We start from the raw sequence: 27,265 nt of genomic DNA, 5'->3' as shown, positions 1-27,265 counted from the left end.
TATGCATGGTTGACCAACTCCACAGCTCTGGACTTGAAGTAGTGCAGAACTCCATGGAAAAAGGGCATGGCTGAGCAAGCAGTTTGGGGAATGGCAACACGAAGCAGAGAGAGTGCCACTCACCAGGAACAAAATATAAACCCAAAGGTCCACCTACTTCCGAAAAACCACATCAAGCCTGTTGGCAGTTACCACCCAGTTATTCTGTATCAGTGGATTAGGTCACTGATCATATTACACCTCTATTAACCTAATTATTTTAACTCTGCGTATTCTGGCATTACCTTAGACATGAAATTTTGGGGAGTATCTCTTATTTAAACCATAACAAATTAGGATTATGCTAACCCTCTCTAGAATTGACAGAAAAACACAGCTCATAAAAGGAAAAATTAATCATTTAGAGCTCATCAAAATTTAAAACTTCTTTCTACAAAAGACAATGTAGAAAGGATGAAAAGATAATTTAAAGAGAATATTTACAACCCTCATATCTGACAAAGTATTTGTTCCTAGAATATATAAAGAATTCAAGTCTCAATAATAAAAATGAACAGTCCAATAGAAGAAAGGGCCAAAAAATCCATGTGCATTTCAGCAAAAGCTGTATACAGTTGACAAATAAGCATAGAAATAGATTCAACATCATTCCCTATTAGGGAAATGTAAATTAAAACTATAATGATAAATTACAGTACCCCGATCAGTATGGCTACGAAAAATAAAATGGCTAAGAAAAATAAAATTAAAGATGGTGAGAGAATGTGGAAAAATCGTATCACTAATTTATTGCTTCTTGGGAAGTAAAATGTAAAGCTACTCTGACATTTATTTAAACTACAATTGGCTTGCCATACCTATTACTCAGAATTCTCTGCAGAAACATAATTAACAGTATATATTGGAAGGAGCTGATGTTGTGGTCTTGAGAAAGAATTTATTATCTCTACTAACCCTGTTTTGGGATTTAAGGCCTTCAACGAATTTGATAAGACATCCTATATTTATTGAAGGCAATCTTCTTTACTTAAAATTAACTGAATGTAGATGTTAACCACATCTACCAAATATCTCCCAGCCATACCTAAATTATGGTACAGTTAAATAGTTAGGTATTAAAGTTAACCAAACTCATACATAAAACTATAACATATAATCCAGAAATTACATTCTTAAACAAACATGACAGAGAAATGAAAAATGTATTTTTACCCAGAAAGTTGGACTCTAATCTTTGTCACAGACAAAATTTGAAAATTACCCAAATATCCCTCAATAGATAACATCATTAAACAAAATGTAGAACATCCATACAATGAAAGAGTATTCATAAAGAAAATGAGGAAAGTAATAATATAAAAATCATTTGGATAAACCTAAAGGGAAGAATGTGACCAAGAAAAAAATTCCTAATTTTAAAAAGATACACATTGTATGCCTTTATTTGTAGAAAACACAAAAGTCATTTAGTCATAGAGATGGAGAACAGATTTTTGGTTTCTAGGGGTTAGAAGTGAGGAATGATGGGTGTGATTATAACAGGGGAAGGAAACTCAAGTGTGTTTATGGTAAAAGACATTTAAGTACCTTGACAGAGATTGTGAAGACATGAAGTCACACGTGAAAAAGTTGTACACACACACACACACACACACATACACACACAAGTTCATGTATAACTAGTGAAATCAACATGAGTTATGTGAATTGTACCCATGTAGATTTCTGGATCAGAATATTTCACTACAACACAATAGTTATGCAGGGTATTAACCTTGAGGGAACCTGGATAAAGAATTCATATGACCTATTTCTATTTCTTTGAACCTTCCTGTAAATCTAACTATTTCAACTTCATGACATTTTTTTGAAAGTGAAGACCAAGCATTAAGTATTAAATGAACATGCACCATGGTTCTATGGACTCTTCTTTGCCAGGTTACTTCATGCTTGTTGTTTTCTTGTATAAGACAATCTTTCAATACTTTCTTATTTAAATAAGAAACTTAGCATTCTGATGTTGCCGCAGTCCGGCTGCAGCAAAATAGCTGGCGGGGGTGTGGGGAGGGTGTGTGGGGGGGTGTGAAGAACAACTGGTGTAGATTGATACAGCAGGAGTGAAAGCCGTTTATTGTAGGACAGGAGTGGTATATATACATTCCACACAGCTTATCTTAATTAACATAAACTCGATACAGCAGTCAACCAATAAGGAATCTCCACACTTAATGGCTCGCTGGTGTTATTTCTCAAACCACTCCCTCTGGCAAAATGCCAGGTGCCATCCAGACTTGTTTACAGACTCTAACATTTGCCAGGCGCCATCCTGACGTGTTTACAGATCTTAACATGTTGTAGATATGATAATTCTTTTTCAAGGAAAGATTCCATACTCACAACCAGAGAGTGAGATTAGTACTCAGCTTCCAACTGAGATGGTAAATATTCCAACTTACATACATAGGTCACACTTTTTCATTAGGAGGCCCGAAAGCACAGGAAATAATGCCATTTTTCAGGAAAATGGATTGAACTTTGAATATTATGTCAAAGAAAATAAAACAAACTCAGAAAGTCAAGGTCTCATGTTCTCTCTAATATGTGGAAGCTAGAGAGGAAAAATATAAAGTTGTGTAGAGGAATCTTAGGAAAATCAGAGATCAGTAGAGGAAAGGGACGAGGGTCAGAAAGAAGGTGAGGGAAAGAAGAAATACTGGGGAATGATTTTAGCCAAATTATATTATTTTATCATGTTAATGTGTGAATATGTAACAACAAAACCCACTATTGTGTAGAATTATTATGCACCAACAGAGAAAGAAAAAGAAATAGCCAATGATCTGTGAGAAACTCAGCAAATCAATATAGGTATATTTTAAAATATCAAACTGTAGAACTGTAGAATAACTGAAGATAGAACAAATAAATATTAGTCCCATTGAACACGCACTAGAACTATTTAAATTTTATGATTAAATCCTCAATTTCAATTTTCTTTAAGAATATTTGGGAAGTAAATCACTTTTTTTTATCTTCCCCATATTATGAATGTTAAACTGATTCTAAATTTACTAGGTTAAAATAAAGGTTTATGTAAATTATATGAAGCAAAATGGTAAGTTTCCAAGTAACTTATGAATTTAGATTATGTTTCCAGCCATTAATTGATGCTTCCACTGTAGGAGAAGGGGAGGGATAAGAGGGAGAAAGGGAATGTTATCTAGTTTGACTGAACGTGACTGAAATTCACAAAGATAATTGACAACTTTCCCTTTGTAGTGCCCAGCCTGGGTGGTAAATCAGTTACTTTAAATCATCCCACATGGTGAAGTTTATCCATTTATAACGTATTTAAATCTGGGAAATCTGCAGCTATAGAATATTAACAGCAGGTCAACAGAGAATCACATCTGAAATTCAAAATAAACAATAAAAAAAACCTAGTCAATCTTAGGCTGTTAAGTGCATTTTTATTGATTGTATTTTCTTTCTTCAGTGTGAATCCAAAGGACAAAAACTGGTGCTGTGGCTTTTACACTTTCATTATCCCAAACAAGAAAGGAAAGATGGTGTGGAGAACAGAAACATAAAATAGCTGTTTCTGCAATAATGATCATCTTCCTCATAGCTTCATAATTTACTCCCAGTCCATAAGGCCCTCAGTTCCTGTGATTGCAATGATGGATGACTCTGCTTCAGCTACAATCGGGCAAAGACGCTGCAATGTATCACTCTGCAGGATGTACAATAGAACAAACGAACCAGCAGGACAAAATGGCAAGCGGGCGTGCCAAGGGAATTCTCCTCAGTGGAAGAGTAGATAGTCAGTCCCCAGAATTGTGTAAATTGTGTAAAATGTGGCTTGTAAATATTGCTCCCATTGTGGACACACGCATGTGTAACTTGACAGAAAAGGGCAACACTGGCATAGGAGAATGCAAAATATTTTCCACTTCAGTGCCCATATTTTTCACATGACCAGATTTTGCATTAAACAGAGCTCTAACTCAATGCCCAGTGAATTGTTGAGGATGTAAATATGTGTATTTAAACACAGAGGGAAACCATTTATAGTTTCATCAATGCAATTTGGTTTACTCTGAAGCTTATAATTCAGTACTAAGGTAATGCTAAATTATTGGTAATACTTGATTAAAATCATATTTAAAGATTACCCTGAATCTCTCTATAAGTCAATATTAAATTTGGACTGACTCAATTAGCAAGTGCAACAATACCCTGTATATTTGACCTCTTCTGCTCATTCTGCCATCCATTAACAAAAGGAGCCTTGGATTACAAGGCAGACCTACTTATTCCTACACCTGTCTTGTGCAACTTGTATAGGGAAGAAAAATTCTAAATAACCATACTGTACACTGTCTCATGTAATCTAATAGATATAGACCCTATACTGAAGACTAAATGCTTATAATCCTAACAGGAACTTAGTAGTTTAGACCTTGAATCAGCAGTGAATTAGAGTGCTCATTTGCAATTACTTTGAGTTACTATTATCTGGCCAGATCCACTCCTTGTCCAGTTCTTAGGAACAATTTACAGATCCATTTTGTCAGATATGTCTTTATCTTCTTTCTCAAATAAAAACTTCTGTTTCACAGGGGTCCTATTTTTGGGTGTGTATAGTTTATCTGTTTTGAATTTTTTTAATTTTTATTTTTAGTTTTTTTGTAGGAAAGAAATGTGCTATTTCCCTATCTTACCAACAGAGTAGAGTTGAAAAATAAAGTAAATAGAGTAGAAAAATAAAGTAAATCTCTCAAGTAAAAATAAATAGAGTAGAAAAATAAAGTAAAAAAAATCTTAAGAAGTACCCTAATATTACCCACCCGTATAGAGTTCTGTCAGATTTAATTCATATAGACAAGAAATAGACTGTTGCCTGTGTGTACGTGTTTGGGATGGGGAGGGGGGAACCATAATCTTAAGATTGGCTCTCAGGACAGATGCAGTGACCTGTATTCATTCATTCAGTTAAAAATGAATGAAACCAAGATGTGAGTTCCATCTTTTTCATATTGAAGCAGTTTCATTCAATGTTTTTGACTATTTTTAACTTTTGTGGGTTTTTAATTTTTTGGCTCAGGAAAGGAAAGGAGAAACTAAAAAAGGTATGATTATCATGAAATAATATTTTGTGCAGTTTTTATTTTTCAGGAAAGTGATTGGAAATTATACTTCGAGTTGGAAATGAAGATAGGACTTTACTGTAGTTTCTCTGTACACACAATATGCATTAATTTTGCATCACTCATTGCACTTTATGCAATGTTCTTATTTCATAAGGGGTTCTATGGAAAAAAAATTTGGTGAAACAGTGAAACAAAGTTAATTGGATAGTTTTACTATATAACTTAGCAGAATGTTTCATATGGGCATACGAAATGTGCACATCATGAAGAGATATTTCATAAGTTTCACTCAAGTATATTTAAGTTGGAAATTTTTGTTTTCACTTTTACAGCCTATTCATATCCTGAGAAACATGCCTTGTGCAAACTATATTTTGAAAAAGTCTACCTAAATGGTGCATGAATAAGCAAGAATCGTTGATCTTAAATTTTATTTATCATTGCCAGTATTTTGATAAAGTGGATTGCTATAATACATGGAAATTTCTCTTTGTGCATTCTATTTTCTTTATCTTCTGCTGCTTTGTAGAGTTAGAATATTATGTGAGTTATCTCTTACTTTATTGAAAAAACTTCCAAATAGTTTGATGACCATTTTTGACATGCTGAAGCATTGGCTGTGCTTTGGAAACTAGAACACTATATTGTTTTTTAACCACTATGTAAGTGGTTAGAAAACATCCCATACCCATGCAAAATCACATGTAACCTGGTGCTCTTATTTATACTGGTTGTTTTTAAAATATACTTTTTTTATTTGACATTCAGGAACTCAAGTTAAGTGAAGGAAGATGGCATATTACAATGGAAATAGCATTAGACTGAGGTTTAAGGAATGAGAGTTTAATTAATATTGGCAGTACAACTCCTGGCAGTTCATTTTATGGGCCTCAGTTTCTTATAGAAAAGATGAAGACTGTATGATTTATATATTCTGAGTGTAAGATGTGAAATAAAAACTTAATAAGGATTAAGAATAATTATTTCTTTTTACATATATGAGCCATTCTTATTGCAAATAAAAATCATGAAACAAAAAATTAGCATGTATATATTTTCTCAACATTTATCTAAAACATAAATATTAACATTTGAAATAGACTAGATGTTTATTAAGTGAGACTTCATATAATAAGGAAACATTTCTTCCCTACCTTCAGACTCAAATTATTTCTGGTTAAAATATCATTTTTAAATACAAATTGGGCAAGGAGACCAGAGAATCTTGTTTTTAGTGTGTGTTCATCTATAGAAATTTTTCTCTATCAAAATAGCCTTTAGATTAATAGATTCGGAATTCAGTTGCATATCTTTCAGCACATCAATCTAGGAGCACAATGCTTTTTAGTTCGTTTTTGTTTAAAGAAGAATGTGTACCTACTTGTTAGAAATCTTGGCACCTTCCCTCCTCTGTATGTAGAACATATAATAGCTTGAAATTAAAAGAACTTAGCTTCAACAAAATATACCCATTAACTGTCACAGCTAAATTCTTCTTGGCAAAGAAAAAAGGGTACAAAAAAGAAAAGTGCGAGTTCATGAGAAGAACACAAATTAAGCCTTTTAAAATTCCTTTGGTTTAAATACCTATGTTTTATCCATTGTTCAGTAAAAGACATTCATTACTTTTTTTTTTCTTATGATTCATTGCTATCATTTTTATTTTAAAGATGTGTTAATTGTACCCTTTTAACATAAATGCAAAGTGCTTTATACCATTAAAATATTTTAAGGAAAAACATGATCTTGAATGTTTTTAAAGACATACTTCACAATTTGTGCTTAAAAATATACTGTGACAGAAAAGAAGATTAAAATGTTTGCAATTCATCTGTCTTGTGAGAGGTTTAGAGCAAATATAAATATAAAAATGTTTCATCTTGAAATGGGCAGAAAAATACTTTACTTTTTTTGTAAAGATAAATATCTTTTATTTTGAAAAAGAAGGAATCATTTTACTTTCTTTGTTGGGCCACTCTATGTGGGTCTGTTTAGTTTCTTGTTTATCATTTCACTTTGACATTAGGTTGGCACAATTACCCGGATTAGAGGCTACTGTAAGCTTGTTGAGGATGATAGGTATTCAGTTATGGCTTTAGGGCAAGCAGATGGACTCCCCAGAGCCCAGAGACACTGAATCTTGTTCTACCTGCAGGCTCCAAAGCAGGTGTGCACTGCTGATGGGGTTGCTCCAAATGGAAAGTACACAGGTGATGCTAATTAAGGAAGCTCAGGGACTAGGAAGGAGCTCTCAGTTTATTGCTGATGGTTGAGTGCCAAAGGTTAGTGAAAAGCAGGATTGTCTGCTGGCCCAGGGAAGATAAGAACACAAAGGGCACAGGAAAGGATTTGAATACAGGCATTTATCAGTGTGCCTTTTAAACTACAGCAGTAAAACTGGGAGTACTTTTATGAATGTACTAATTTATTAACATCAATTTGTGTTACCATTTAAGTGATTAGTCTCATTTTTTCCTGACTTGAAGAGAAAACATCAAGAAAACATTAGACCAACCTCAAATAAGCTATGATTAAATTAAAAATCATCTATATCACACACTTATAAATAGTTTCATATGGCATAATTTTATACCCACCTTGGCAACAATTCTTTCAATTTAATTGGCTATGTGTTAAATATATTTTCCTGTTATTTGGAAAATATGTTTTAGAGACATGAATACTACATTCCACAGAACAATGTAATTGCTTTTTTTATGTGATGATCAAATGGCTAATTTTAATAATTATAAACCTGAGTTCATGATAAACTTGTAGATAATTGTGAACTTTACATATGCTACTTTGTATTAACTGTATTAGATTTGCTTTAAATTAATATCAAACTGTAAATTATCAAAAGAACAATGTTTAAAATTAGAAGCATATCACTTGAATATTCCAGATTTCAGCATGGTTTTCCATAGAGTAACTTATTGAAGGTAAACAGGTCATAGATCACCTGAAGTGTAGGCATTCTATAATTGGTCATTATGAAATTTAATTAGTGTCAGGTTTGTTTTTGTTATCTTTTGTTACTCAACTATCTATCCCAATACTTAATGGCTTAAATCCAGAACTGTTTTATTTGCCTAAGATTTTATAGGTCAGGAAATAAGGGGTAGGTGTGCTTGACAGGGTATTTCCTCTGTTCCTTGTGGTATTTTCTGGGATTGAGCATTTGGCTGTATTCATCTGGGTTATCAGCTAGTGATCAGGGTCAGTTGGAGTGAACAGCTAGCTGATGAATGGAATCCATTCACATATGTGGTGTCTCAGCTTGAATGGCTGGAACAGCAGGGGGATGGCTGGCTGGACCTCTACCCATCTCCATGTTCTTTATCCAGTAGGATAGGTGAGGACTCAGAGAAGTTAAAAGCTGAATATAAGTCCTGTGTCAGGAATTACAAGGTGTCATTCCCATCACATTCTATCGGCCAAAGACAGTAAGCCTAGATTCAAATGGAGGGAAAAATAGATTTCAAAGCAGTATGAGATAATGGAATGGCAGAGATTATTATATCTTCTTCCCAAATGCATCTGAATCATTTTAATGTCTTTCACTTTGCAACCAGAATTTGCCCCCTATTTATGGAACTATATACCTAAATAAAACACAGGTGACTCTAAAATACTAATATTTATTTGGAAATGGCAGAGTATTGCAAGGGGACTATGCCTGTCGTAGGAAATAATGGGCCTATTCAAAGACACTGATGCCAGGGGAAGTTTTTAAAGACAAAAATGAGGAGGATTACCTCATATATTTCAAAACAATAATCCTTAGTCACAAGGGTTAATAACAAGTGTGGCACCAAACCAAGTTTCAACAGACGGTTGCTGGGCAGATGACCTTGTGGAAGTACTTTTTGCATGAGTTTTTTGGTGGCCTCTGTGCAAGTTAATGGTTCTGGCAGAGCCTTTTGTGATAGTTCTTATCAGGCAACAATTCATAACCCTTCCTTCATAAACTCCTGGCTGTGTTTGCTTTTTTAGAATTCACCTACAAGCAACCTCACTTTTATACTAAAAACTTTCACATTTCTTTCACAGAATGTTAAAAATTACATTAGAATTACAAATGTTATCTCCTTAAAGAGAGGAGAGAGATATATTGTGATAATTCCTTGTTAAATATATAAATTCCAAATCATTCTGAGAGATAGTTAAATAAGGAGTCAGCATCTGGGCCCTCATTGTCCTGAAGCAGTGCAGCCAGCACTGTTTTAATAAGAAGCACATGTTCACAATTAAAACACAAAACCTCAATGCACCTGGCCTCTCAAGGAAACCTAAACTGGAATAAATGAGATAAACTGTTATGGGGAAGAAGTGCTTTGTAAAAGCTGTGTCTGAATCAGACTCTTGGCCCTGTGTGTGGCTGTGAATTACATTCTCAGCACCCCAGGAAACTCAAGAAAAATCTTATGTGTCCATCCCAATCTAAAAGGATGAAAAATAAGTGTACTATGAAGTCTCTTGTTTTCCTCTGCTCAGGCTCCTGACCCCTATGAAGTCAGAACAGGGATCCTCTGGGTCAAATGAGTTGTTGCAAGCTCTCCAGTAACTAGCACACAGGTGTTTGGGTTTTTTCATGAGTCCAGTACACATAAAGAATCTGCCCCTGGCAGGCAGGAGGCCTCTAATTTGACAAGCAGAGCAGTATTAACTACAGGCCCATTTGATTTATCATGTTTCTCAGGAAGGGTGTCCAGGCCACCATGACATTTGGCATATGATGGGCATGAGAGCTCTCTTTGCACACCTTCTAAGGCTGCTCACCCTATTGAAACCCCCAGCCAGAATGTTATGTTGAGTGTCTGTATGGAAGAAGATGAGGGCCATGTGGAAGTGTTTTTGTTAGAATAGTGGTCTTTTGTGTGGTGGTTGGAAAAGATGACTGGGTCCACCTCAGCTTGAACTCTGGTGTGATACCTTTAGAGACTGAGTTCTGGAACTGATCTCAGAGAACTATTGCCATGAATTGTGTTGGGATTTTAGAAGGCCAGGCATTAGAGGAGCCTTTGGAAACTGAGATCTAAGGCGAGGGTGGCTTTCTCCACAGCACTGGGAATCTCAGCCAGGATTTCACATGTTTGCTGTGAAAGCCTTTTCAGCTATAGTTGAGAGCCAAAACTCACAGGAACCTCATATTTTAGACCCCAATAGGCCTGGATTCCTGTGACCTTTTGCCACTCCTTGGGAACCTTGCCTGCATGTGATCTCCAGAGCTTTTACTGAAAGGAGATTCCTCAACACTCAATGGTTCCTGAATGAATCAAAACCCACAGTGTCAACTCCTTCATTCCTGAAATATGGCTAGGCCAATACCATGATGTTTTTGAGAATCCCAAGACCAGAAATCCCTGGAGAACCTTTAGATCTCCTGTTTCTCATCATGACTGAACCAGCGAGTGTCATTTTTGACTGAGTGGAATTCATGACCATGGTGAAGAACAGAGATGCCAGTGAGTAGGAGCCAGCAGGGAACTGGGCCTGGAGCAATGGAGTGCAGGTGTGTGATCCAACATCTGTGGTGGGACCCCTGTGGTTCTGTCATTGGCTTCCAAATGACATGTGACTGACAAGGTGCAGCCAGGAGACCCAGAAATATAAAGCATGTTGTTGTGGGAAAAGGATTTGGTGTGATGCTCAGAAACAAGTTGCTATGCTTAAGTGGGAAAGATATATGGGGTAGCAGCCCAGTTTGTGTTTTTGCCTTCAGACACTGACTCACCCCATGTGGCAGAGCTCCCTCCAGCACTGTGTCCTGGTTGACCTTTTTGTATCTCAAGAACAAACACCAATTTTCCAGGAAAGCTGTAAGAAATGCCATTAAAACTGGGCGGTGAGCCAAAGGCTTCACAATGCACCCAGGGAGACATTCATACCCCAACGGCCACAGTTAACTGCATAGATAGGATTCACCTCTGCTGCCTCCTGTTCCTATTGGAAAATATGAACCCATGTCCTCCTGTTCACATAGACTCAGACCAAAGCTTTCATGATCTCACTACAAAGGAAGCTAAAACACAAGGCTATATTTCTAGTGGATGAATGACAGAGGCAGATCGTCAAGAAGTCATTAGGCCAGCAAAGTTCCATGTTTGTGTAATGTTTACCCTGTCCTCTACTTTTGGGATCTCTTCTGCCACGCCCAGGTTTGTGAGCTCCTCAGAATTTCCAATTCCAGATATGTATTTACAGATTATTTTTCCTCTTCTCCTCTCATTGTGTCTTCTTTGTGGTGATAGTAATGTCCAGGCATTGTGGTGGATGGCAGTGGAAGATTTTTAAGTGCCACATGTTCCCATATGTATTAGACTCATTTTCTGTTTTGCCATTTGAAATATTGAATCTCTGACACTAACCCATAACATTCTGGGCTCTGATTACTTATCGTAACATTGATAAAAACAATAATAAAGGAATAGAAGTAGAGGCATTTGATAGGAGGCATGGTGTATACTTAGACTTCCCTTTTGCTTCATCAGAGATACATATTATAAAACCTGTGACATATTTTTCTCATTTTACTTCTCCAAGAATTTTCAAAATCCACAAATATGTAACTTCCTGACTCCCTGTCTCTGTCATCAGGGTCACAATGCATATTTTTTTTATACATATATATAATCCTACTGCCATCACAGGTATATTTTTGAGAGCACTCTCACTTTGGTAAATACGAATTTCATGAAGAGATCACTGCCCCCCAATACACTGAGGTTACTGAAAATTCAAGCTGTGGTGAGCTTTCTACTTCAACAAGTTTAGACATGAAACAATGTAGGGGAAAATGAAAATTTTGAGTACATATGTGAAGGATATATATATAACCTTATGAATCTCGATTGGCATACATACTATTACATTTTAATGTATTAAATATATATATATATATATATATATATATATATATATATATATATATATATATTGAATTTGCAAACATGAACTATATGTGTCATATACTTATACTACCTTGATTCTTTCATGTCCATCTGTGTGGATTTATAATCAATTTTCAAAAGATATTTTTCAGAAATAGTCATTGTCTTGACATACATATTTATTTCGGAATACTCAAAATGAACTTTAGTTAATATTGAGTACTAACCCTAATATTTCTACAGTAAGTGACCCAGTTTAACATCAATGAAAGTATATTCATATGGGACATGATGTGTATTTTGAGTTAAATTTTTATTCAAAATTGTTATATTCCTATTTCTTCAGTATATATACATCATAGGATGTATCATTTCATCCACAATTCACAAATTGATATGCATATGATTCACTTTCATTCACTCCCTGTATCAGATCCTATGTATTTCTCCATGTTGCTTTACTTGCTTTTTCATGAGATTTCTTTTATATCACATAACTTTTGAATTCCTTCATCATTTTCAAAGCAAAACTCAAACACAGTTTGTTATTATTATTAACCCTAATATTACCACTACATGTATAACTGCTTGGATCAAATGTTTGTATGTGAATACCAGATTTTATGTATTTTTAAAATATCAATTCAATCCATTATTAAAAATAGTAACCTGTTATATTTTTTATTAACCATATGCTCTATTTATGCATCATCTCTATATGCATAAACCCAGGGTATACCTAGTTTTATCCCCAAACTCTAAATGATAGTGTTTCAAAACATGCTCACAGAAATGGTGGAAGAAATATGCATGCCACCTGCTCCATATACTCCTTTCATCACATCATGTTCTGGACACAAAATGCAAAACTCACACTTATCTTATTCTTCTACCAAAGCCTCAATTTAAGGAGAGCATGGATTATTAAAATCATCTACGTATGCATTGCCTATTGTTTTCAAGTTTCAATCCTATGGTGAGTATACACTTGATTCTTTCAAGGATAGTGTGTTCAACTACCCCCCTGTTGAAATTATCCCTGATCTTATCACTCATTTTGTACTTCTCCTGATCTCCTAACATTCTTATTGATATCTATTTTCCCAAGTGCCTTGTTGTGACTGACTCTTCATGTGTGCTGACATTCCCATTTACACTTTAATAGAAATTCATTGGATTGCAAAAAGGGCCTTTGGTCCAAATCCTAAACTCACTATTCTTCCTTACCCTACACTGGAATCCTGCCTACTCTCTCTATTTCACTGCAAGTTCTCTTTTACATTCAGTAGTCCCAGGTACAAGATCTTAGGCCATTGTTTATGGATTTAGAGGATTCATCTCTGCAGAACATAATTCAAAACTATGTATCCAAATCAAGGGCCCAACAAACTTGTGTGCTTCAGATCTTACCTAGTTTTAAATTTTCATAGTTACATTTCACCTTACATTCGTATAAATATCCCAGATGCCCAATACCCATATTCATCCAGCAGAATGACTTTTAACCCAAATCAAACATGATATGACCCTTAACCATACTCTGTTCCCTCAATCTATTTTCAAATAACAGCAGGTCCTGAGGTGATCTTGCCATACAGGTATGTAGGGAATCCTACAGGTGCTGAGAAGCTCAAGGTAAATGCAGAAATGATCCCTGGAGCAAATGTAGGCAGCTTGGTAGGACGTGTGAGGTCTAAAGTCATCTTCCAAGGCCAACAACCCAGTCAGGATGAAGGGATGAGGTTGAATCAGCCTCTCTCTTCTCAATGCAGAGAAGATGGTCACAATCAGGTCTGTGTGGATTGCTGATCCCGGGCTCCTAGAGTATATAGACCATTATGTCTTGTGAAAAAGTCACAGAAAGGTGGGGCAGCCTCCACCTCATGGGACCCTGGGAAACAACTGTTAGGACAAAGTGGTTGCCAAGGCAGTGACCTCATTCACTTTCCTGAAGGAAGTGACATCACCTCACTTCCTTGGTGATGGAACTCTCAGAACTTGGGATCCAGGAGGCGAGGCATCCAGAGGCAGTTCCACTCCCAGTGGGCTCACTTGATTGTCTGTACCAAGGCCAGAGTCATTCTCTTTTGGTACCTAGTGATGTGGGGATAGCCAAATGCTTTGAATGGTCTCAACAGGGTCCTTTCCTGAGAAAGAAGTGTTGTCTCATTGCTGGCTCCTGACAACTACACAGAGATGGCCAAGGAGACCAGAGCTGAGACAGGACAGGCCACTTCTGAGGAACATATTTTCACCCACCAGTCAGAGGACAGAGTGGATAGATGCAGACCAAATACAGGGGTGGTTTGTGTGTCTCAGTGGGTGTGTTTTTCAATTTGTCATTTTGTCTCATGTTCTGAGAACATTAAGGAAAACCTTTTTTTTTCTGTGGTTGTTGTTGGTTTGAAATGGACTGTTAACAAGTGAGCCTTTTTATGTCAGTGGATCCCACTGGGTTTGTGGTTAAAGAGAGTAGAGAGAAGAATGCAGCCATGAATGTGTCCTGTCTAGTGGAAATCTTTGCAGGACTCCTCATGGCCAATTTATGAATGGACTGCTGCTTGCCTTGCAGATGGGCAACACCTACCAAGATCCTAAGTTCCCGTATTCTTCCTGAATTTTGGCCACACTCTTAAGGGGTTTGTGGTTTTGTGTCCAATTGTGTACCACATTCAAGCTCTGTGACATGGCCATGGACTGGATTGCTGAAGGGCATGCCAAGCATCTCAGAAAACTCAAAAATTAGCATGACTTGTAAGGATATCTCTGGAGAATCCCTGCTTTGATAGATAGTAAGCCAAGTTGCATGATTAGGAGCTGTCAGTGCCACAGTGTTCAATGAAAGCAAAGTTTTTCTCCAGGCTTCTTTCTTTCCTATTGTTCTGTTCCCCTGAATGTCAGGGAGGTGTTTGCCTTAGGGCACTCCTTTGGGACTCATCAAAAAAACATTTTCAAATGGAAATGAAGAGGCCTAATCTGTGCCTTTTAAGTAAAGTGCTTTGTAAAAGTTGTGTCTGAATCAGACTCTTGGCCCTGTGTGTGGCTGTGAATTACATTCCCAGCACCCCAGGAAACTCAAGAAAAATCCCATGTATCCATCCCAATCTAAAAGGATGAAAAAGAAGTGTACTATTGGATGAAGTCTCTTGCCTTCCTCTCGTCAGGCTTCTGACCCCTATGAAGTCAGAACAGGAATCCTCTGGGTCAAATGAGTTGTTGCAAGCCCTCCCGTAACTAGCACACAGGTGTTTGGGTTTTTTAATGAGTCCAGTACACATACAGAATCTACCCCTGGCAGGCAGGAGGCCTCTAATTTGACAAGCAGAGCAGTATTAACTACAGGCCCATTTTATCTAGGCTGTTTCTAAGGAAGGGTGTCCAGGCCACCATGACATTTGGCATATGATGGGCATGAGAGCTCTCTTTGCACACCTTCTAAGGCTGCTCACCCTATAGAAACCCCCAGCCAGAATGTTATGATGAGTGTCTGTATGGAAGAAGATGAGGGCCATATGGGAGTGTTTTTGTTAGAATAGTGGTCTTTTGTGTGGTGGTTGGAAAAGATGACTGGGTCCACCTCAGCTTGAAGTCTGGTGTGATGCCATTAGAGACTGAGTTCTGGAACTGATCTCAGAGAACTATTGCCATGAATTGTGTTGGGATTATAAAAGGCCAGGCATTAGAGGAGCCTTTGGAAACTGGGAACTTGGCCGAGGGTGGCTTTCTCCACAGCACTGGGAATCTCAGCCAGGATTTCACATGATTTTGCTGTAAAAGCCTTCTCAGCTATATAGTTGAGAGCGAAAACTCACAGGAACCCATATTTTACACCACAATGGGCCTTGATTCCTGTGACCTTTTGCCACTCCTTGGGAACCTTGCTTGCATGCGATCTCCAGAGCTTTTACTGAAAGGAGATTCCTTAACACTCAATGGCTCATGAATGAATTAAAACCCACAGTGTCAATTTCTTCATTCTTAAAATATGGCTAGGCCAATACCATGAAGTTTTTGAGAATCCCATGACCAGAAATCCATGGAGAATCTTTAGATCTCCTGTTGCTCATCATGACTGAACCAGCGAGTGCCATTTTTGACTGAGTGGAATTCATGACCATGGTGAAGAACAGAGATGCCAGTGAGTAGGAGCCAGCAGGGAACTGGGCCTGGAGCAATGGAGTGCAGGTGTGTGATCCAACATCTGTGGTGGGGCCCTGTGGTTCTGTCATTGGCTTCCAAATGACATGTGACTGATAAGTTGCACCCAGGAGACCCAAAAATATAAAGGCATGTTGTTGTGGGAAGAGGATTTGGTGTGATGCTCAGAAACAAGTTGCTATGCTTAAGTGGAAAAGATATATGGGGTAGCAGCCCAGTTTGTGTTTTTGCCTCCAGACACTGACTCACCCCACGTGGCTGAGCTCCCTCCAGCGCTGTGTCCTACTTGACTTTTTGTATTTCAAAAACAAATACCAATTTTCCAGGGAAGCTGTAAGAAATGCCATTAAAACTGGGCGGTGAGCCAAAGGCTTCACAATCCACCCAGGGAGACATTCATACCCCACCGCCCACAGTTACCTGCATAGATAGGATTCAGCTCTGGTGCCTCCTGTTCCTATTGGAAAATATGAACCCATGTCCTCCTGTTCACATAGACTCAGACTAAGCTTTCATGATCTCACTACAAAGGAAGCTAAAACACAAAGCTATATTTCTAGTGGATAAATGTCAGAGGCAGATAGTCAAGAAGTCATTAGGTCAGCAAGTTCCATGTTTATGGAATGTTTACGCTGACCTCTACTTTTGGGATCTCTTCTGCCACACCCAAGCTTGTGAGCTCCTCAGAATTTCCAATTCCAGATATGTATTCACAGATTTTTTTTCCTCTTCTCCTCTCATTGTGTCTTCTTTGGGGTGATAGTAATGTCCAGGCATTGTGGTGGATGACAGTGGAAGATTTTTATGTGCCACGTGTTCCCATAGGTATTAGACTCATTTTTCATTTTGCCATTTGAAATACTGAATCTCTGACACTAACCCATAACCTTCTAGGCTCTGTCTACTTATTCTAACATCGATAAAAATAATCCTACAGGAATAGAAGTAGAGGCATTTGATAGGAGGCATGGTGTATACTTGGACTTCCCTTTTGCTTTATCAGATATACATATTATAAAACCTGTGACACATTTTTCTATTTTACTTCTACAAGAATTTTTAAAATTAACAAATATGTTACTTCCTGACTCCCAGACTCTGTCGCCTGGGTCACAATGTATATTTTTTTATACATATATATATAATCCTACTGCCATCACAGGTATATTCTTGAGAGTACTCTCACTTTGAATGTTTGTATGTGAATACCAGATTTCATGTATTTTTTAAAATATCAATTCAATCCATTATTTAAAATAGTAATGTGTTATTTTTTTTATTCACCATATTGTGTATTATATATATTTGAGAAATATCAGCTAAACCAACAAGTGTAAGGAAAAATGCATTTTATTGGATAGAAATATATTCCTATCCTAATGAGTTATCCTCCCTTTGTATGTGAGGATATTGTATTAACGACATTGTAAATTCCACCTATTCACATCACATGCCTTTATCTGCCTACTTCTGACTGGTTCCTGACTCCACTTACTTAATATGCTTAATTATATGCTAATTGTTTTTATGGAGTTTTTGTTTGGTTTTTTAAAATTACGTATTAATAATAAAGGATTATAGTGTACTATGATACTGTGCAGTCTCCCAGGCATCAAGACTATGAAGAGTTAACTTTTTCTTATAATTAGGGTTACAATTACTAAATTACTTTTCCTCAGGAGATGGAACCTTCTCAGAATGAAAATGTTAATGCTCTCTCTTCTCTCCAAAATGAGTCATTTGCTCTTCTTGCCTATTGGTAGGATTAGGTACATTATAGAATTCAGAAAATTTTAAACATCTGTTATGAATTTAAACTGGCTTAATAATATAAGGGAATGTTTTGAATGACCTTCTATGTCATTTATGCTGGCATTTATTTATAATTAGTCCCACAATTTTTCTGAATAATTAAAAAGTAATTTTGTTGGATCTTCCTTTTTATTTCATTAAATATATGTAAAGATCAAGCAATATATGAAAAGAAATCTCCATATTGCAAGCCATGGACTCCATAAGACCTGTAAAACTTTCATTAAATGCTCTGTATAGATTGATTGTCACCGAATTTAAAAGTTATCTTTTGAGTAATTGAAAGCAGAACAGGATTCACAATGGTGCTTGCTGCTTTTTGAAACCATTAATCTCTTGAGTGACATTTACATATATCCAGGAATTATATTAACTACTTCATCTACATTTGAATACAGGATTACTTGAATTGGTGATAGAAAGCATTTTTTAGTAGGTAAGAGTGAGGTGATTATTCCTTTTACAGTTTAGTCTAATTGAGTTTAATGTTACACTTTTGTTTAATTCTTTTATTTATTGCTATGTTTCCTAGGGGCCAAATCTAAGAATTAACTGCCCCATGGCTAGCTAATCATATATTATGGGATTTTTTAAATCTGTGCACATTGGTGTAACCAATTTAAAATAATCACAGTGACAAAGAAAATTGGGCATTTCTGAATTATTTGAGTGAACTTCTTACCCTCTTTGAAACACTTTTATAATGCATTCAATATATAAGTTCTGAGTACTTCTTGTTAAAAATCCAACCAGTAAAAACTATACAATAAAATTCAGATGTTTTAAAATAGTATTTAAAATCATAGTTGTATGTGTATATAATATAAAATATTGGTAACAATAGCTAAACCTTTTAATATTTTTTTAAAAATAGACCATATGTTTAATTTTAAAATGAATCACTTTTATGATTTATTTATTTTTTTTACAGAGAAGTCATTTTTTAAGCTTTAACTATCCAACTATTTACATTTTTATTTTAAGAGAAAAGGGTCAAATATGTTTACAAGGCATCAATATCTACTCCGTTAAAACATAATTTAGGTACTCTGGCCTTCAGATGATAGAGGGTTCAAGGTGAAGCAGCAGACTGTGACTTGCTTCTCTAAAGATTCAGATCTCAAAAGATTTTAAAAGTTGTCAGTTATATCAAGCTCCATCTCAAAGTGTTGTTAAGACATCCTAAGACGCACGTGTTGATGAATAATAGTCCTACCCAGACTGATCAAATGATAGAACAGATATTTCTCCAGAACAGGGGAAAAATAAGTGTTGGTTGTAAAGTCCTCAGTAATTCTCTCTGTGCTTCAGCTATTTCCAGAACACATTTTAAAGCCTGTTGTTGTTTGGAAGCATAATAATGAGTAGCTTTCTTGAACCTGAGCAAGGGCTTCAACAATGAGGTTCGGAGCTCTAGAAATAGTTTCAAGTTAAGCTGCTCAGTAGTAAATCTGATTGTTTTCTTGCTATGTGAAGGTGAATCACATAACATTCAGAGCCTTAGTGTCATCATCTAGAATACGGAGGTGTAGGAACTTCTTTCTTAGGCACTTGGTTCAGGTGAGATTCAAATGACATTTCTAAAATGCTGTAGAATGTGATTAGGATTGTGCATACATAAAGTTTAAAGGGAGTGATCAGGAAGAACAAATAGCTCAAGCATTCTTCTCTCAATCATTGAAATATAGTTCTGATACTGTAAAAAGGAAATAGACCTTAGTCATTGGTGGGTTAAGGAAATGAGGAATTGAGGTTCATTTACCTTAAAGACAAAAATTACATACTTATAACTGAGCAAGCTTATTATTATTTTTATTCTGAATATGAGGCCTTTTCTGACAAGTAGGACTTCAGAAAACAAGTGAAACTGGTTTTGCTATGAGGAAGAGAAGACAGGAGAAAGCAATTATGATTGGCATTTATTGAGTTTTTCTGTGCATCTGAGCACTTCATATACAGTATCTCTTATAATCCTCATGACAACTCAAAAAAGTAGTAACTCTTGCATGCCTATAATCCCAACAACTCAGGAGGATCACAAATTTTGAGGCCAGCCTCAGCAACTTACCAAGGCCTTATGCAACTTAGCAAGATCTTGTCACAAAATAAAAACTAAAAGGGCTGGGGATGTGGCTCAATGGTAAAGCATTTCTGGGTCCAATCCCAAGTACCAAAGAAAAAAAATGAAATAAGTTCATATTTCTTTTACATGTATATAAGTTAAGGCAATACCTTTTGAGTGAGGAGTTCAATTTCAAACTCAGAAACCAAACTCTTACTCACTAAACAGAGGACACTTTCTTACCCTCCTCTTAATATCTTTTGTCCTGTCAAAGAATAGAAGTGAGAGGAAAGCTGAAAGCACTTTGTTTGTAGGGATCTTCTTTTAAATATTTATGTATCCTATGTGGAAAATGTACACAACACAACTCAATACTTGGCTGTAGTGTCTAGTTTAAGAGTTTTATCACTTTCTGGCACTCAAATATATTATTACCAAATTGCATAATCTGACTCAGCAGTTGTAGAAGAAAGAGGATGGATTGACTTCTTAGTGAGATCTAAATGGCTAGATAGCCCTGATACAAATATCCTATGCTTAAAATTTAGCTATAAGTTGAGGTGGGATTATTAGAAGTTACTGAGTCACCCCTGAAAGGTCATTTTCATTTTGCTCAAGAAGTATTCATTCTGCATCCAACTGAGGTCCATTTTTTATGAAAAACTTTATTTACTTGATTTTAAAAAGTACAGCACTATGCAGATGATGAATTTTATTTTTATAGTTCATTAAGCATCGTGTAATCTCAGATATGGCTCATACACCCTTCATTTATTTTCTGCTAATATTTGTGCATGAATTCATTCATGTAACAAATAGTACTGAAACTGATTACTATATTATCCTTAATTTTCCATCTTTTTGGAATTTACAAAATGTGATAGTTAAAACATCTGGGAAATATTCTCACTATATGCAAAAGTAATTGTGCCATTTATTAGTCAAAAAGTGTATGAAATGTATCATTGTGAGAGGTTTACAGGTATTCTCCAGATTGTACTTGATTGATTTTTATCAGTGACTTTTGAGAGTAAAATGTTACTCTCCTGGATTAATTAAATTGAGCAAATTCTAATGGAAAAGTTAAGCCTGTATCCTTAGACACTGTATTTTCCACTGAGAGAGATTATGCAAAAGAGCATTTTAAATGCACTAAAATCTGGCATTTAAAAGAATTTGTTATGCACCATTATTTCCTCTAACAATGAAAACATGGAGGCAGCAGACATGAATAAATCAATAAATGATCTTTTGATACAGCAGCCATGTTTTTGGTTTATTCAGCTCTGCAGTTAATGCAATGGGAAAGAAACAATATCATTTTGAGTGATTTATAACAATGTGTTTCTGACTGTATCATTTCATTGTTTATAGCTTTTACCATCTCTAACATAGTGATTCTGGTATTTTGAAAACAAATACATCTTTCCACCTGATATTGCCTGTTTGTTCTGATATTCACCATCTCTGAATAAATGCATTATTATTTCCAGGTGGGAAAGGTGGAAAAAAAGAAGAAAAATAAAAACTCCTCTAAACCACAGAAAAACAATGGATCGACCTGGGCCAATGTCCCTCTACCTCCTCCCCCAGTTCAGCCCCTTCCTGGCACAGAGCTGGAACACTATGTAGTGGAACAGCAAGAGAATGGGTAAATGTTATTTTATATACCAACAAAATGGCCCAGGCTGCATTCCACTCTCTATTGTTCTCTTTTGCCCTGAGTTCTTGTTCTTTCTTAGCTCCCCTCCCACCCTTTTCATTACATTTTTCCTCTTTTCTGTTTGCACTGTCCGTGTATTTTTAGCTGATAAACACAAAACAGCACATACTGAGGACTGTGAATCCTTGGCCTTCAAGTGCCTCAGATTGTCTGCAGTCATGATAATGCAGCCTACATTTATAATATTTCTTGTTAGTTTGAAAGCAAGTACCCACAGCTCTGTGAACTAAAGAGCCACTCCTGAGAAGGGCTGAAAAGGGAATTAAAATAGCCTTCTTCATCATCCCTTGCAGTTCTCTAATGGCTTGATGCCTGGCCATAGCAGGGCACCACGGTAGAGCGCCATCACAATGGGATAATTGTAGGGACCTGGGCAGTGGGTAGAACTTTAATCATCAGCTCTGATGGGAATTTAGGGGCAGGGACAATAAAAGAGTTTCAAGCCAATGCACACTCTGTAACAAAACCTTTTTAAGTTAGAAAATTTCCTTTGAGGACCTTTAAATGTGATCAGTTTTCTGATTGTTTCTTTTGAAACATCTAACAAGAGTTAGTGTCCTCTGTAAGCTTAAGTGTTAATTGATTTTGAACACAGACACAGATAATTTTTTATTTGAAAGAAAAAAAAACAGGTCAAAAGAATATATTCTTTTTTTCTGTATGAATAAATCCTATGTCTTCCTTATAATTCCTAGGTCACTGTTTATTTTGACTAGACCTTTATGTAACCTAAAATAGAAAATACAGACAGTTTTTCTTTGCATAAATTTTCTTTACTTAGCCTGTGTGAGGCCCTGGGTTCAATCCCCAGCACTGAAAAAGAAAAGGAAAAGCAAAGATACATATTCCATAAGAAAAGATTATCACACAGAATTTTACAGTCTGCATTTTTAACAGAATCATCACAAAATGAGGGAATGAAATTTAAAAGATGAATATGAAGAGAAAGCAGTGCTATTAAAACTTTATAAGCATAAAATTGCAAACACAGATCACACAAAAATTATGGGTAATTTGGAATTCTTTCTATTTTCTTTTTTTTGTTGAGTCTACTTGAAATATATATACAATATAATAAGGCCAGTTACTCATTAAAATAAAACTAATTCCATCAAAGTGAGTACTAAACTTATCACTTGATTTTGTTTTATCTAGCAGTAGAATTGGAAATACTAATTTGATAATGAAATAACACATGCTATTGCAGACTTTTATCTTTTGACAAAATCATTTTCAGAATATCAAGATATAAAGCAAAAACTTATTTCTTAAGGGGATTTTAATTTGTTTCAATATTCGTCCAAAATGCATGATATTAAAAAAATTCCTTTTTAAAGATTTCTATAATATCAACTTGATTTTTTAAATAGGTAAATTATATTTGTTGACCATATACATGTATATGTATATATCTACATGCATGTGTATATGTATTCATATGTATATTTGAAGTCTATTTAGGATGTATTTCAGTCCTTATTTACCTTTGAATTTTTATCACTTTACCTAGTATTGCTGAAAAAAAAGTCATTCTTGCTCAAAGTAATGGTTAGGTCTTAAACAGTTAATAATACTAACCACAGAATTACATTTACTTCTATTTTAGGTTTTTTTTTTTCAAAGAATATTGTAAGTTTTATTTCAATTTTTTTGTGATGAAAACATATTTAAAGTCAATGCAAAAAGAACAAATTAAACTTACTAAGCTGAGGCTGATATTGTTCCTTTGCATATAATCTTTACATTTTGGTGTTTTCTAATGTGCAAACCTCACACTACCAAAAAGGAAATATTATTAGACTCAGGTTGTAGTCTGCTATTCATGAAATTAACATTGACTATTTCACAGATGAGAACTTCTATAGAATCTTCTTATATTTTATTGTGAAAACTTCATACTTTAGGCTTGAGGTTTTCTTCATATTCAAAGTACAGAAACTTTAGAATTAATTTTTTGCTTTCGATAATTTTTACTTCTATCCATCAAGGATTCTGCATTTATACTACTTACAGAGATAAACAGATTATGACGCTTTTATTTATAACATCATAATAGACAATTTAATCCACAAATATTTCTATCAAGTATAATAAGTGCTAAGCATTGTACTTGGAAGAGACATAGGAGACACAAGATAAATGTACAATTACTAGGGAAAACTGACCTGTAACCCAGAGGGGAAGATAGAAAGCACATTCTAGATAGTAACCCCCTTCACAACACTTATCCATCTCCATCTCTCTGTCTCTCTGTCTCTGTCTTTTTCTCTGTGACACACACAATTTTGTACAATGAGCTCTTGAGGAATGTTGTATAAAAAATAATAATTTGTCTACCCCAAGGAATAATCATAGATGCCAGGTAAGCAGGTAAGTCTTCAAAAAGCTGATAGCTGGAGAATATTGCCGTGAATCTTGAATCATTTCTTCATAAAGAACATTGCCAAGTTGGGTGGTTGTTAGATGCCAGATATAGAGCAAACAGTAAGGACAAAGGAGAACAAGAAATAAGTCTCTGATCTAATGGATCTTATGTACTAGAAATAGGTCGTTAATCAATAGCTGCATTGAAACAATACTAAGGTCACTATTTGAACAAATGGAAAGAAATTTCTGTGGTGAAAGACAAAATTAAAATTAATACTATGTGTGATGAGAAAATGAGAGTAGAAATAGCTCCATTGGTCTTCCTTAGGAAACCCTGCCCTATTCTAGTTAGAGGTATCTGTTTTTCTCTTAGTTGCCCCTATTCATTACCACCCGCTTCAATGCCCTACCCTCAGCACTTTATTTTAATTACTTGTCTGCATCCTTCAGCAATTGGTGGCTTCTGTATGTGGTTTTATGAGCTTTAACCTACATTTTGTATGACAACATCTGACATGGAGTCTTAGTTTTCATCTTGAATCCTTAATGCCATAGGAAATTTCTGATTTTTGAATACAGATGATGGATTGGAGAACATAATGCTGAAGGACATGAGATTGCAGGTGGATCACATACAAGATATCATAGCATATGATCTAGAAATCATATGATATAAAAATGCTAAGGCAGTAAAATAAGACGATGAAAGTGGGTAGGTGAGAAAGGAGTAGATTTAGGCACAATTCCTAGCTGATAAAAACTGTGATCTGGAAAATATAGTCTCTAGTTTTTGTTACAATTTTTAGTATAATTTCTAAGTGTTTAGAAATCAGCAATTTTCTTTCTAAGCATTTCTTGGATCAGTCTTTCTTTACAATACTAAATACAAAAAGTTATCAAAGCATTGTCCAAATAACAAAATATTTAATTGTTAATTCAATAATATGGTAACAATGCTAAATGTTCTCTCTCATCAATATGCATCTTTAGTTAGACAAAATAGTGTTAAAATGTATTAGTTCTTCACTATAAATATATACATTTTATTATAGTCATGATGCTAGGAAGCATTGAATAGTAATTAAGTATAAAACTGGTGCTTTGCTTTGTTATTGCAATTAGAGATTGGCAAGCTTTTGCTAGTGTTGAACTTTATTGTATTTTTTATTAGTAATTTGATATTTGTATTTGGCCTTTAACAAGTTAGTTCACATGCGGCATTGATTTGCCATCATCTTTATCATTATTCTTCAGGCAAGACATTACAAGATGCCTCATATTTCACTGACAGAATGTCAAAAGAACAAGCACTTCCCTAGGAAAGGTTGGCCAGAAGAAATATGGTTTGGCATTAGGAGAATTTTCATTCATTTTAATGTTACACAAGAAAAAGATGAAATTCTATCTCTCAAATAAGATGTGTATTATAAAATGTGAAGGAAACTATCAAAACAGATGTACATTTTTATAAACTTTATAGGCACATCTGTAGTCTTTTCATCCTTCCTTAGTAGCTGCATGAACTAAGCCTAAAATATATGTTCCTCTGGAATGGATCAAGACTTGACTATTTCAGAGATGATGAACAATTCTTCTCCATTTTGATTTGCATTATATCCCAGCTTCCTTTCCTCTATTCTTTCATATTTTTCTTCTTTGGATATTCTTTCCTTCTTTGTTTATTTATCTAATGTTGGTACAAATCACTTTGAATCCATGGACTTTTCCCAGCTTTGCTTATATACTGCATGTAGACTTATATACAGAGTTGGTATATTAAAGTTCTAGAGTAACTTTGAAAAAGGACGTAGAAGAATTGGTGATAAAATGTATAGTATGTTAATGAGATAGGTGATGAAATATGTTTTAGTCATTTAATACACAATGCAATGCATTTACATAGTATTAAAAATAATGTTTTAATGGTTAGACACTTCTTTGCTTGATATTATTTGAATAATAAAAATGAATCTAATACAACTTACTACCATGTTTTTTCTGTTACCTTAACACATGTGATGCATATACCATACACTTTTCCTTTCTCTTATGTTCATTTTGTGTTTTCATTCCATAGGTATATCTCTATTAGATTATTGAAAATAAGAACAGTTTACTATTTATGGACTAAACAAATTTTAGGAGATAAGTGGCTAATTTCATTTGAAAGATTAAGTATATAGTTTTTTATTTAAAAGTATAATATATCTGGGAATAAACCAATGTAAGTAAAGAAAGTGCAATTATGACTTTCTGACACAAAAATAATTGTGCTCTTTTCTACTGAATTTTACAAAGTAAATGTAAATTTAATTGATGAAGTACAATGCTAAACACATTCTATACTGAAAAAGGACAATTATTTTATGATTAGCTTTCTTGTATATTTTTTTGTTTGAGTTAATAATATGACATTTAAAGTTAAGAAAATAAACCTAAGCATTTTTATTAATTAATCAATTTGTGTGTTTTTATTTCAAATCAGTAAATATGCTTATAACCTACTATTTTTAAGGTATACTGTTAGGGGCAACAGAACAAGAACAGTTCCGTGTTATAATTCTAAGGTAGCTTAAATCCACTTGAGAAAAAGATACCATAAACATGTGAAAAGTAAATACAAAAATAATTTAAAGTGTTAAAGAGTCCAACATTGGAAAGAACATTAGAGGGTTCTTAATCAATTTTCAAATAAATGTAGAAAAATATTGTCAGCACCAGTTAAGAAGAGTAGTTTAGCAATGCTAGTTGGCCTCATCAAGGAAATCTTTATAAAGATATGAGATTTCACCTATAGCTTGAGGATTTATCAGATTAAGATAGGAAAATTTGGAGGCATCCAGTTTATTTGAATAACTTGGATTCTATAAACAAACCTACCAGAAAAGTATGTAGACAAGAGGAGACAAACCAATTTAGTTTGAGCAGAAGATTCATGTTGAGAAACTATAAAACCTATCCTAAAGGTAGACTAAAGATTAAATATATTTAATAAACAGAATAGATAAGAAAAATAAAATTGGTAGACCATTCTCATATTTTCATAGAAAGAAACGTAAGTGGTGCTCTGCATCACCTGTGCCCATTTTTTTTTCTT

This window comes from Callospermophilus lateralis, unplaced genomic scaffold, assembly GCF_048772815.1.
Source record: "Callospermophilus lateralis isolate mCalLat2 unplaced genomic scaffold, mCalLat2.hap1 Scaffold_116, whole genome shotgun sequence".
In the NCBI taxonomy this organism is placed as follows: Eukaryota; Metazoa; Chordata; class Mammalia; order Rodentia; family Sciuridae; genus Callospermophilus; species Callospermophilus lateralis.
Note: the sequence above shows the minus strand (reverse complement) of the source record.